This window comes from Dipodomys merriami, unplaced genomic scaffold (assembly GCF_024711535.1).
Source record: "Dipodomys merriami isolate MVZ:Mamm:240054 unplaced genomic scaffold, mDipMer1.0.p SCAF_353, whole genome shotgun sequence".
In the NCBI taxonomy this organism is placed as follows: Eukaryota; Metazoa; Chordata; class Mammalia; order Rodentia; family Heteromyidae; genus Dipodomys; species Dipodomys merriami.
In genome coordinates, this window is record NW_027205082.1 from 1,053,349 (window position 1) to 1,066,343 (window position 12,995).

A 12,995-nucleotide genomic window follows, 5' to 3' on the forward strand; every position below is an offset into this window, starting at 1 on the left:
TTCCATACTATTCAGTGATGCTGTATTAGCTCCTTGTTTTGCAGACCGGTCTTGGTGATGAAATTTGTGCTTTTCAAAATTGCTCTCCCAATTCCATCCACAAAATGTGGACAAAAATTATCTGAAAAAATTGTATCTGTTGATAGTGCATATACTTTTATTTTTCATTACAAACATAGAATGTAGTAAAAATTTTCATAGCAATTACTCTGCACTAGTTTGTGGGCAGATTCTAATGTAAATAATATACTGTGTTCGCGTAGAGAATTAGAGTATCCAAAGTTTAATATGCCTGTGGTCCTAAAACCAATACCTTACTGATATTAAGTGACAAATACAACTTCCTATAAGTACAGAAGTTTTCATTGTATCTTTTTAATATATATTTTTATTGTAAAAATACTGTATGGAGGGGATACAGTTACATAAGTAAGGTAATGAGTACATTTCATTTTTTTTCTCTATTGTCGTTCATGAGGCTTGAACTCTGGGCCTGAACGCTGTCCTCAGCTCTTCAGCTCAAGGCTAGCACTCTACCACTTGACCTACAGTGCCACTTCCTGTCTTTGGGTGGTTTATTGGAGATAAGAATTTCTCAGGGGCTGGGAAGGTGGCTCAGTGGTAGAGTGCTTGCCTTGCATGCATGAGGCCCTGGGTTCGATTCCTCAGCACCACATAAGCAAAAAGAAAAAAGCCAGAATTTCTTGGAATTCCTTCCCGGTCTGGCTTTAAATCGAGATCCTCAGATCTCAGCATCCTGAGTAGCTAGGATTAGAGGCCTGAGCCACCTGCGCCCAGCATGAGTATATATCTTATTGAGCACCCTCCCCTTTGTTTTGCCCCTACCATCCCTTCTCTTCACACCTCCCCAACTCATCCCTCCACCCCCTCTTTGATAGAGTGTCTTGTACATCTCATTGTTACAATGGGTCAACCTGTATCTTTTCCTCATATCTTAAATGAAGAAATACTGGCTTGATTTATGCTGATTCTACTTGTGTAGACACATGTAAAATCACTCACCAAGTCCAAGAGCACATCATTTTTTGTCAGTTGGTATAGTTGTTTTCTACACAATTATTGACAGTTTACAAATTATTCTCAAACTTTAATACATTAAAAATACTTTCTTCTTTTCTTATTTTCTTGGCCAGGAAATCAGCCAGACCTCAGTCAGCATTTCTCTCATAGGACTTTTCACATGGGTTGGTTAAATGTTGGTCTGAGGTCCAGTCTTCTGAGGACTCACTCATCTGCTTAGGAATTGATGCTGTCTTTTGGAAAAGAGCTCAAGGAAGGATGCTATTTAGCGCCTTATAACTTTATTTTTTTTATTGTGAGAATACTGTACAGAGGAGTTACAATTACATGGGCAACATAACGAGTACATTTCTTATCAAGCATTGTTGGCTACTCTTTCTTTCCTCTTCCCATCTCTTCCCATCTTCCCCCTACACCCGGTCATCCCCCCACCCACCAAAGTTGTAAAGTTCGTTTTTCGACAAAACAACATTGAAATTCCACCTCACCCCAGTTAGAATGGTTATAATAAAGAACTCTAATAACAACAGATGCTGGAGGGGATGTGGACAGAAGTGAAGCTTTCTACATTGTTGGTGGGAGTGTAAACTTGTTCAACCACTTTGGAAAGCAGTATGGAGGTTCCTCAAAAGACTCCACATAGAGCTCCCCTATGACCCAGAAATCTGACTTTGAGCATTTACCCACATGATCACAAACAAGACCATACTAAAGCTACCAGCACGACTATGTTTATTGCACCCCTATTTACTACAGCTAAGATATGGAACCAACCCAGACGCCACTCAATAGATTAATGGATCAAGAAAATGTATATATACACAATGGAATTCTATGCCTCCATCAGAAAAGATGACATTGCCCCATTTGTTAGGAAATGGTAAGACTTGGAAAAAATTATATTAAGTGAAGTAAGCCAGGCCCAAAGAAACATAGGTCTCATGGTTTCCCTTATTTGCAATAACTAGTATATGTCTGAGTCAAGCAGAAAAGATCAGATAACTTGATGTTAGGGGAATGAAGCCCAAGATAAGTATTCAAATGTTTTTTTGCCTTTCATGAAATTGTTTTTAACATTTTTATAAGATGATTTCTATGTTGCTTTGTATGTTCCTCCCCCACGGTATAACCCCTGCTTTCACTGTATTGATGTAGGTATAATTTGTGGAGGGGAAGGGAAAAAAATCATTTAACTAGGGATATAGGTGGACCTATTGCAACAATGAGATGTATAACTTTATTCTTTACAAGGATATTTTCCTGCTACTTTGGTTGTTAAGAGTGTCTATAAGAGCAAGCATTCTGTAGGGAGCTGGGAGACACCATATGTTCTTTACTTACTGAGATTCCTAAGTGACTTGTACTGCATTTTGCAAGTCGAATCTGTCAAAACCTACCAGTTGTAAGAGATAAGAGGAGTGGTAAAAGAACTCATGGAGACAAATACATTTTCAACATATTTTGTTCCAAGCATTCCATCTAAGGCATAGTCAACAACTAGTGAAACTTGTGTTGGCTGTAAATATGTGTCTTTCTCCATGTGTGCATGTATACATGTGTATATGTATGTGTGAATTTGTGTGTATAGTAACATACATGTGTACATATATAAGGGCATATACATACATATATGCATATATAAATAAATATAAATATGCAAATATATGTACATATATATAAATCAGTGTTCAGTGATTTAATCAATAGTTCCCAGCACATTGTCATTCTCACAAAGTGTACATGTTAAACTGCTCTGAGGAGCTGTGCTCTATGATGGGTATCCTTTGTTCTCACTTGCCCCATTACCTTGTTTTTCATCCCCGTGAACAACTTCGGTCTGCTTACAATAGGATAGTTTTGTTTTCATTACATGTAGTTACTTACTGATAATCAAAGACAAAGGTTTTTTGTAAAAGAAAAAGAACTTTTAGGTCTCAAGTCAAAATATCTTACCTATCCCAATGATTCCTATGAGATAAAATTTATAACAGAAGAAAAGTGAAAAGGAATTCCTAGATCTGTTGTTTTGCCATTTAGAATGGCAAAGAATAATATCACGCCAATCTTATAATTGTTAAAAACTGCAAGGGAAACTGTTGGTCCCTATCATGTTCCCACAAAACCAGTGGATCCTGAAGGATAATAGACCAGCTGAAATTCTAAGTAGCAGACATGGAGCCTGAAAGAGAAAGACCATGAATGAAAAAGGGTGAAAGAGAGAAGTACAATAATACTGAAAGTACATAACAGATAAACAAGAGCTGTATGAGAATATTCATACTGCTATCTTTAGACTCTTCATGTACATTTGAAGGTATCTGATGTATGATAACCCATCAATATAACATATAAAATGATTTTGATAAAAAATAAAAATGATGATTCCCTGCCTGGTTTTAGGATGAGGATTATGATGGCTTCATAGAATGTGTTCAGTAGTGAACTTTCTCTTTCAATTTCATTGAAGAGTTGGAGGAGTATTGGTGTGAGCTCTGCTTTGATGGCCTTGTAGAATTCCGCTGCAAAACCATCTGGTCCTGGACTTTTCTTAGATGGAAGGTCTCTTATTGCTGTTTCTATTTCAATGCTTGATATGGGCCTGGAAAGACTTCGAAAAAATTATATTAAGTGAAGTAAGCCAAGCCCAAAGAAACATAGGTCCCATGGTTTCCCTCATTTGCAATAGTTAGTATATGTATGAGTCAAGCAGAAAAGGTCAGAAAAGGTGATGTTAGGAAAATGAACCCTAAGATACGTATTTAAATGTTTTTTTCTTTCATTCATTTGTTTCTAACGCATTTATATGATTATTTCCTTGTTGCTTTGTATGTCTCTCTCCCACATTATAACCCCTGCTTTCACTGTATTTGATGTTGTTATAATTTGTGGAAGGGAAGGGGAAAAACAAGTCGTTTAAATAAGGATACAGGTGGACCCGTTGCAACAATGAGAAGTACAAGTTGTCATGTCGAAAACGAACTTTACAACTTTGGTGGGGGGGTGGGGGGAGGATTGGGTGGGGGGGAGGCTTGGAATGGATGGGAAGGGGAAATATAGGAGGAGGCTACAATGCTTGATAAGAAATATACTCATTATCTTGCCCATGTAATAGTAATCCCTCTGTACAGTTTTTTCACAATAAAAAAATAAAAATGACTCAGAAGAAATTATAAGTGCAAATATAATCTTCCCAGAAGAACACTCTCAGAGATATTTCATGACTTTGAAAAGGATAAAGTGGCTCAAGTTAGCATAAATTTAGAAGTATGACAATTCACAAAAATATAAAAAGATATTCATATATTTCATTATATAACCCAAAGCAGAAAGCAAATATTGTTTAGATGATTTTTTAAAGCACAGTCTTTCTGGAGCTGGGAAGGTGGCTCAATGGGAGAGTGCTTGCCTTGCATGCATGGGGCCCTGGGTTTGATTCCTCAGCACTACAGAAGTAGAAAAAGACGAAGGCTCAAATGGTACCGCTAGCCTTGAGCTGAGGGACAGCACCCAGGACCCAGAGTTCAAGCCCCATGACCAACAAAATAAAAATCAACAAAACACTGCTGGGTGCCGGTGGCTCAGGACTGTAACCGTAGCTATGCAGGAGGCTGAGTTCTGAGGATCCCGGTTGAAAGCCAGCCCAGGCAGGAAAGTCCGTGAGAATCTTATCTCTAATAAACCACTAGAAAACCAGAAGTGGTGCTGTGGCTCAAGGGATAGCGTGCCAGCCTTGAGCTGAAGAGTGCAGGGACAGCGCTCTGGCCCAGAGTTCAAGCCTCAAGACTGACAAAAACAAAAAACACAAAAACAGTCTCTCACTTTTGTGGTCTCAACTCTGTAATACCGCCGCTTCAGACGAAGGCTAAGATTTTGGGTGTGGACCTTTATCATCCCTCCTAATTCAGACTGTACTTGATAATAAATAATTTGTTCTTAATTTTCTTCTTTGTAAACTCACATGCACCTATAAAAAATGCTTTGGCCATCCCAGTAAGCTTCTCAAAGTACCTCCTGAGGACGACTTATAAAAAGTTGTATTATATTACAAAAAGGAAAACAATGCAACAAATAAAGAAAATGGACAATTAAATATTAATGATTAATCAAATAAAAAAACAAACAATTACCAGTGTTCTACATATTAGATTTTACTACTTTCTCATATTCCTGTACATTTAAAACTGGCTAAGATTATGATGTTTAAAAAGAGGATTTTGTTTTGGTTTTTATTTTGGGTCTGGTCGTGGCCCTGGAGTCTGAGCCTGGGCGCTGCCCCTCAGCTCTTCAGCTCACGGCTAGCACTCTACCACTTGAGCCACATCACCACTTCCAGCTTGTTTTTTGTTTATGGGTGTTGAGGAATCGAACCCAGGGTCTCAAGCATGCAAGGCAAGCGCTTTACCACTGAGCCACCTTCCCAGCCCCTTAAAAAGAGTTTTATAGGCTATGAGTAGTCTTTAAAATTACCCACTAAGATTACTTTTTATGGCTCATCTCATCATTTGTATATGGCTTATATCATCATTTGTTTCTCACTAACATGTAAAGTAAGGAAGCCCTAAAAATTAAACAGAAACTATCTAGTTAACAAAGTCTTAACTCTTCACTCTGCTTCTTTACGCAAAGACTTTGCAACTTCTTATTGGTAATGTTTCTATAAACTCTGAAATGTACATAATTAGTACCATATGTCTGCTACCATAAACCTTAAATACTTTATAGAAAAGTTTATCACCTGCCAAACAGTCCTAATTTTGGCATATATATGCAAATTCCCAAAATTAAATACATTTAAAATTTAAAACTTTTAACAACCTTAACACTTGCTGCAGTGTTCATTATGACAGGTGCCTTGTATAGAACAATTGAATTCCTCCTCCTACACATCTCTTGAACAACAAATATCTGGAATTATTTTGTTTTTGACATGCCAGTCTTGACTTTATTCTTAAATGTGTGCTTATGTAAGAAATGCATGGTACTAACAGTTTGTTGTATTGCTAACAAAAAAAAAAAAAGAAATACATGCTTCTAAAATTTCACAAGAATTCTTTTGAACTTACTTTTTTTTTGAATTGTCTAGTTTGAGAAAATCAATTACACTTTATATATAAAAAATGTTCTGTGCTCAATTAGGCAGCAAATACGCTAAAATTGGAACAATACAGAGAAGATTAGCATGGCCCCTGAGCAAGGTTGACATGCAAATTAGTGAAATGTTCCATATTTTTGCAACAACAGATGCTGGAGAGTATCTGGCCACAGGGAACTCTAGTGCATTCTTGGTGGGTGTGTAAACTTGTTCAACCACTTTGGAAAGCAGTATGGAGGCTCTTCAAAAGACTCCATATGAAGCTTTCCTATGACCCAGCAATCCCACTTATGGGCATTTACCCGAATGATCACAAACAAGACCATACTAAAACTACCAGCACAGCTATGTTTACTGCAGCATTATTTACAATAGCTGATATAGAGCCAACCCTGATGCCCCTCAGTAGATGAATGGATCAAGAAAATGTGGGTGTATATAAACAATGGAATGCTATGCCTCCATCAGAAAGAATAGTATCACCCAATTTGTTAGGAATTGGAAAGTCTTGGAAAAAAATTTATTAAGTGAAGTAAGCCAAGTCCAAAGAAACATAGGTCCCGTGGTTTCCCTTATTTTCAATAACTAATATATGTCTGAGATAAGCAGAATAAGTCAAAAGCTATGTGCATATGAGCAGATAAGATGATATTAAGGGAAATGAACCCTAAGACAGGGACACAAGTATGTTTTTTCTTTCTTGTTATTGTTTCTAACGTACTTATGATGTGCAATGTGATTTTTTTTTCTTTCTGTATATGTTCCTCCCCCATGCTATAACCCCTGTTTTCATTGTATTTGAAGTTGGTACACCTACATCCTGTGTATATGTTTCTCTAATTTGGTGAGGGGAAGGGAAATACAAAATAGTTAAATAGGGATACAGGTTAACTCATTGTAACAATGAGATGCACAAGACACTCTGTTGAAAAATGAACTTTACAATTTAGTCAGGGGGAGGGGGGAGGGGAGCGTATTTGTGGAGGTGGGAGGGAAGGGATGGTGGGAAGAGGGAACAATGCTTGTTAAGAAATGTACTCATTATTTGCTCCCATAAATGTGACACCTCTGTACAGTTTTTTTATAATAAAAATTGTATGAAAATGTTCTTATGTCTTGGTAGTGTAAAAATATCAGGAACAGAATAATGAAGGAATGTTGTAGACTGAGGTGAAGTCCATATAAAAATGTGCAAAACTGATGAGCGGTATATTGTGTTTTACATCATTTAAGTTACATTGAAAAAATAGGGAAGACCTAGAAGAATGAATTCTCTTTTTGATATCCTATCATAGTTCCTTAGCAGGATGAACTCTTTCCTCATTGTTGTAGAGGCATCATCAGATGAGAGGAACTGATTTTTTTTGTTGGCTTCCTTACATTTATTTGTCAGTTTATGAACTACTAGTTTATGTCTGAGACAAGAAGAAAAGGTCAGATAAGTTGATGCTAGATGAAATGAACCCCAAGATAAGTAGTCAAATGTTTTTTTTTTCTTTCTTGCAATTGTATTTAACATATTTATAAGATGATTTCTTTGTTGCTTTGTATGTCTGTCCCCCACGGTATAATCCCTGCTTTCATTGTATTTGATGTTGTTATAATTTGTGGAGTGGAAGGGCAAAAACAAACCATTTAAATACTGATATAGGTGGACCTATTACAACAATGAGTTGGACAAATCCTTATGTTGAAAAACGAACTTTCCAACTTTGGCAGGGTAGGGAAGGTAGAAGGATGGGAAGGGGAAACAAAGGAGGTAGCAGCAATGCTTGATAAGAAATGTACTAATTGCCTTGCCAATGTAATTTTAACTCCTCTGTACAGTATTTTCACAATAAAATTTTTTAAAAAAGAAACTAAGGGAAATTAGACACACAGGCTTTGGAAAGTGTAAGGTCTGCTCCTAGATGGCAAGCAGACTCCACCCTCCTCGCAGCAAATTTTGTACCCAGTACTTGCGTTATCTAGGCAACTGGCACAAATGGAAGAGGTCACATCTGCATCTGCTGAGGTGACATCTGAATTTGATGTGGCCACAAATTTCTCCGCCCATAACTTAGATAAGGTCTAGCTCAGGCCCAGATGACCTTTCTCTGCTCTTTTATAGCTCTTTCTCATCTCTTTCCTTCTCTTCTCTTTCCCAGGTCTCTTCTCTTTCCTCGCTCTCTCTTTCCCACCTTTCCCAGATGCTCTCTATTCTAGCTCTTTTCTAGCTCTTTTCTAGCTCTTTTCTCTCTCTTTCTCAGCTCTTCAAGCTCTCTTTCCCAGGCCTTTCCCCACCACGTTGAGGACCAAGATGGTCTGGTGTCAGCTGGAATGATGAATAAACCTACTCCTTACCTGAATACCACGTACATGCTGCTGTTCTTCCTTAGCTAACTCTTTTTAAAATCCTAACAGAAAATGACCATTTAGGATGAATGATATTTGATTTTACAATCAGAAAAATGTTTAAAAAATTATATAGATATAAAATACTCCAAAAGATTTATTCTATGAATCTATCCCTTGGAACAAATGATACGAAGTTGATTAATGTATTTTACGATAATACATATATTCACATACCTATTTATGTTCACATAAATTTCACTTAAACAACAATTAAATGACTATATTTCTACCATCTACTTGGAGTATACTTAAATCTCTAAAAATGACTATGCTGCTGCTATAAACAGCAATTCCCCAATTGTCCTCCACAGAGGGCATCCACAGCGTACTTTGTGATAGGGCCAAAGCCTGAGTCAAGAAACTTCCCAATGGTGCCCAGTGGGTAAACTGTTTTGATTTGGTTTAAAGAAAACTAAAAAGAAACATTATTAATACCTTGCTCTTTCGTGATGTGGAGACCACCTATGAGAAAGAGTTCCTACCTTGCTCTTCAACACAGTTGTAATGAAAAAGGAAGGGACAAGACTGTGAACTTACGATGCACAGAGTTGAGTGCCATGCGGAGTCAAGGCGGACCATTAGTCGAGAAACAAGGAGTTGCAAGTCTAACCCACAAGACACGGCAACATCAGGCAGGCCATAGGCAGTGACAGTGAATTTGTAGCCCCATTCATTATTACTGCTGTCAGAATGAAAGAGCACCATCCTTAAACGTCACGTTCTAGAGAGAAAAAAAAGTCATGTGGTCAACAAGATGGAAGGAGGCAACAACTCAGCAGTTAAGTATATTCTTTTTGACTCAAAAAAATCTTAAAAGCGGTCTCCATTTCTATAAGTTCAAAATGATTAAGGGAGAAATGTACACAGATGATACCAAAACACAAAACTCACAACTACATTTAGAAAGCAGAATTAGTAGAAAACTGCTGCTCAGCTTTCTAAAACTCAAGTGACTATCTGCTCAACCAGTGATCACTGGCTCAGTTCTTTGTTCTCAACCAAGACCCTTGATAGGAGAGAGAAGTAAACAGTCTGAAGCAGGCTGCAGCCCAGATATTAAACAGATCTGTCAGCCGGGCTCCTAGCTTTCACCATGGTTTAAGTCTTTCTCTTGGATCCACTGGCCCTTCTGAACTCAGAGATTAACAGCTCTTTAATTTATTCTGGACAACACTGGTATTAGCAAATTTCTTATGAAGAGCCAGATAGTTAAATTTTTAGCTTTTGTAGGCTGCATAATCTCTACTGCAACTGTTCCTTTCTACAAGTAGAGTATCAAAGCAACCCTTAGAAATATGGGTGTGGTTACATTCTAGAAATGTGCCAGTATTAAGGTTTGTACTTAGAGCTTTGAGTATTTTTCAGCTATTTTGCTCATGGCTGTCATTCTACCATTCAAGCCATGTCTCCACTCTGGCTTTTTGCTGGTTGAGATAGGGCTATCTTAGATTTGTCTACCTAGGCTAGCTTTAAATCTTATTCCTCAAATATCAACCTGCTGAGTAGCTAGGATTTTGAACAATATGACCATGAGCCACCAGAGCCTAGCTAGTCCTTCTCTTTCTACACACCATACCATTATTGCTCTAAAGTTGGAAAAAGGACAAGAATTGCTACAGAAGTACTTATTTACCTTGTTTGGGGAATATGACTTACCTTAGGCCACTTATAAGTACCAACTTTGTGTCAGTGTGTCTTCCCACCTCTAGAGTCTGTAAATTCTAGATAATCATACCTGTGAAGGCATAATCTCTATTATATTCTTTCTCTTGTTTTTGATCCACTATTGCTTGGAAGAAAAAACATGTGAGTCTTAGCGCTTTTTGGTTTCACACCTCTCATCAAATTCCACTTCAAAATAGGTTGCCCTTGGGCTAACAAAGACAGATACTTCATGGCAGTTATTTTCATAGTTATAGGCAGATTTCTTGGACCATATATGTAATACCACAGGCTGTTCCTGCTGCCAGGTCTCAACATCCAGTAGGCAGACAAATGAGTAAGAGAAAATTCCAGATATTACTACACAACCAACTGTCAAAATAAACTATCAGTGCTGTAGATCACAGGCTTTGACAGCCCTGATGAAATTTTATACAGGCTAATCTGATTTTCCTGTCTACGCAGAGATCAATAGACATCTATCACTTAGCAGAAGTGCATTAGGATTATACTTTAGGGACTCATGCTTTTATCTTTTAGCAGTGACACAACTATTTTTAAAAATAAGTATTAGTATGAATTCCACTGGAGAAAAACACTGAATTAAAAGTTTAAAGAGCTCACATTTTTACTTAGGACCTTGGCATGTCTAAGACCACTCTTTTTTTCCTCTAAAAAATAAAGTTTTCTTTTTAGCTCATGATTCTAATCCTAGTTACCCAGGAGGATGAGATCTGAGGATTGCAGTTTGAAGTCAGCTTTGTCAGGAAAGTCTTATCTGTAATTAAAAGCCAGAAATAGGTCAAGTGGTAGAATGCTAGTCTTGAGAAAAAGGGGCTAAGGGATAGTGCCCTGGCTCAGAATTCAAGCCCCAATACTGGCAAAAAAAAAAAAAAAAACGATTAAGATTGGATGCTGTGGCTCAAGTGGTAGAGCACTGGCTTTGAGCTGAAAAGCTCAGGAACAGTGCCCAGGCTCAGTTTAAGCCCCACAACCAACAAAAACATCAGGGTTGGAGGCATGGATTAGTTGGTTGGTAGTGCACTACCCAATGAGCCAAAGCAACAGGTACTAAGTTTGAGTTCCAGTCTTACACCAAAAAACAAAATGAGAAAATAAAAAAGATCTGCTAAATGTACATGCCCTTTCTATTACCATCAGGCAGTTATGAAACTCAAAAAGACTGTGAACAAATCTTATATAATAAAAATTAAGTATGGGAGATAATTCTTTTAAATACTAAACCTTCTTATTTGTCTTTCCATGTACATTTTCTCTTTTAGACTTCATTTTTTGTGTGTGTGTGCCTGTCATGGGGCTTGAACTCAGGGTCTTGGTGCTCTCCCTGAGCTTTTTCATTCAAGACTAGCACTCCACCACTTGAGCCACAGCTCAAGCCTACCCCTCCTCATTAGCCCCCCTCCCCCCCAACTGGTTATTTGGAAATAAGAATCTCACAGGCTTTCCTGCCTGCACTGGCTTCAAATTGAGATCCTCAGATCTCAACTCCTGAGTAGTTAGTATTACAGGTATGAGCTACAAGCACCTGGCTAGACAAAAGTTACAGTCTTTATTTACATAGATTTTATGTAACTTAATATAACCTAAAATGATTGGATAAATGATTGGATAAAATGATTGGATATACAGCTTTTTGGCCTCCTTTCTTGTGCTAATGACAAATCAAGATGATATTTACTATCCCTGTTGGCAAAAATACCAATAAAGCTTCTAGAGGCAACTTATTTGTATATATCTGTAGTCCAGTAGGTTTTATATGGTAGAGTCATATCTCTCTGAAGAGAGGAAGCAAAATAGGTTCAGGGCCAACTGAAGTTACCTTGCTCAGTCCTCCTTCAGGGTCATTGTAGAGCTTCTTCAACAGCTCTGTTAAGGTACTGAACTCTCTCAAGAGAGTACATTGTGAAATGTCCAAAGAACAGAAGTCTAGGAGAAAGATGACCTAAAGGAAGATGAAGGAAGTACTCAGTATTCACTGCACATGCTGGTATTTCCACCAGCCCCCTCCTGGTTATTGAAAATAGCCACTTCTCCTTACCAGTTCATGAGCTGCCATGGAAAACACTGAATTACACAGTTTTTCTTTTTTTTTTGGGGGGGGGGAGTCTGGTCGTGGGGCCTGAACTCTGGGCCTGGGCTCTGTCCCTCAGCTCTTCAGCTCAAGGCTAGCACTTTACCACTTGAGACACAGCGCCACTTCTGGCTATTTTTTTCTTTTTGCTTATGTGGTGCTGAGTAATCGAACCCATGGCCTCATGCATGCAAGCAAGTGCTCTACCACTGAGCCACCTTCCCAGCCTTACACAGTTTTTCTACTATGTTTTTTCCACTATACTGTGACAAAAGGGATTCCAAAATCACTCTCATGCTTACCAGAAACTGTTACATATCTATCAAAACATAAAGTAGTTAATATTTTATATGGTAAAAACATCATTTACTACATTATTACCAAGGGCAAAGCTAGGGAGGGCTATAGAAGCTGACTACCAAAACAGGGAGAAGGGAACAGCAGATCACAAGAACATTAAGCATCATCCTAATGAACAATGTCAATCTAATTACCTCTGAAAGGGAAAAGCAGTGAAAACTTCAGTAGTTGGTATGAGTGATAGTTAAGTTTAAGGTGATTTTTTGTGTTGCTTTTCAATGAAGTGGAGATATCACTCTAAGTTATATCTGATCCCAGCACACAGAAGGCTGAGGAAGAACTGAGAATTCAAGCGCAGTCTGGGTAGACAGCAAGTTCAAGGCCAGTATGGGCTACACAGTGAAAACTTAT

General features: G+C 38.0%; 1 long non-coding RNA gene and 1 other non-coding gene across 2 annotated transcripts in view; both read left to right on the plus strand.

The window, feature by feature from the left end:
- The window catches only part of LOC138804044 (uncharacterized), a 95,718-nt gene that overhangs the window by 61,444 nt on the left and 21,279 nt on the right, over positions 1–12,995 (plus strand). The window lies entirely within an intron of this gene.
- LOC138804049 (U6 spliceosomal RNA) lies at positions 6,166–6,272 on the plus strand. Its single transcript, XR_011365144.1, has one exon. It is a non-coding gene; the product is annotated as a U6 spliceosomal RNA (small nuclear RNA).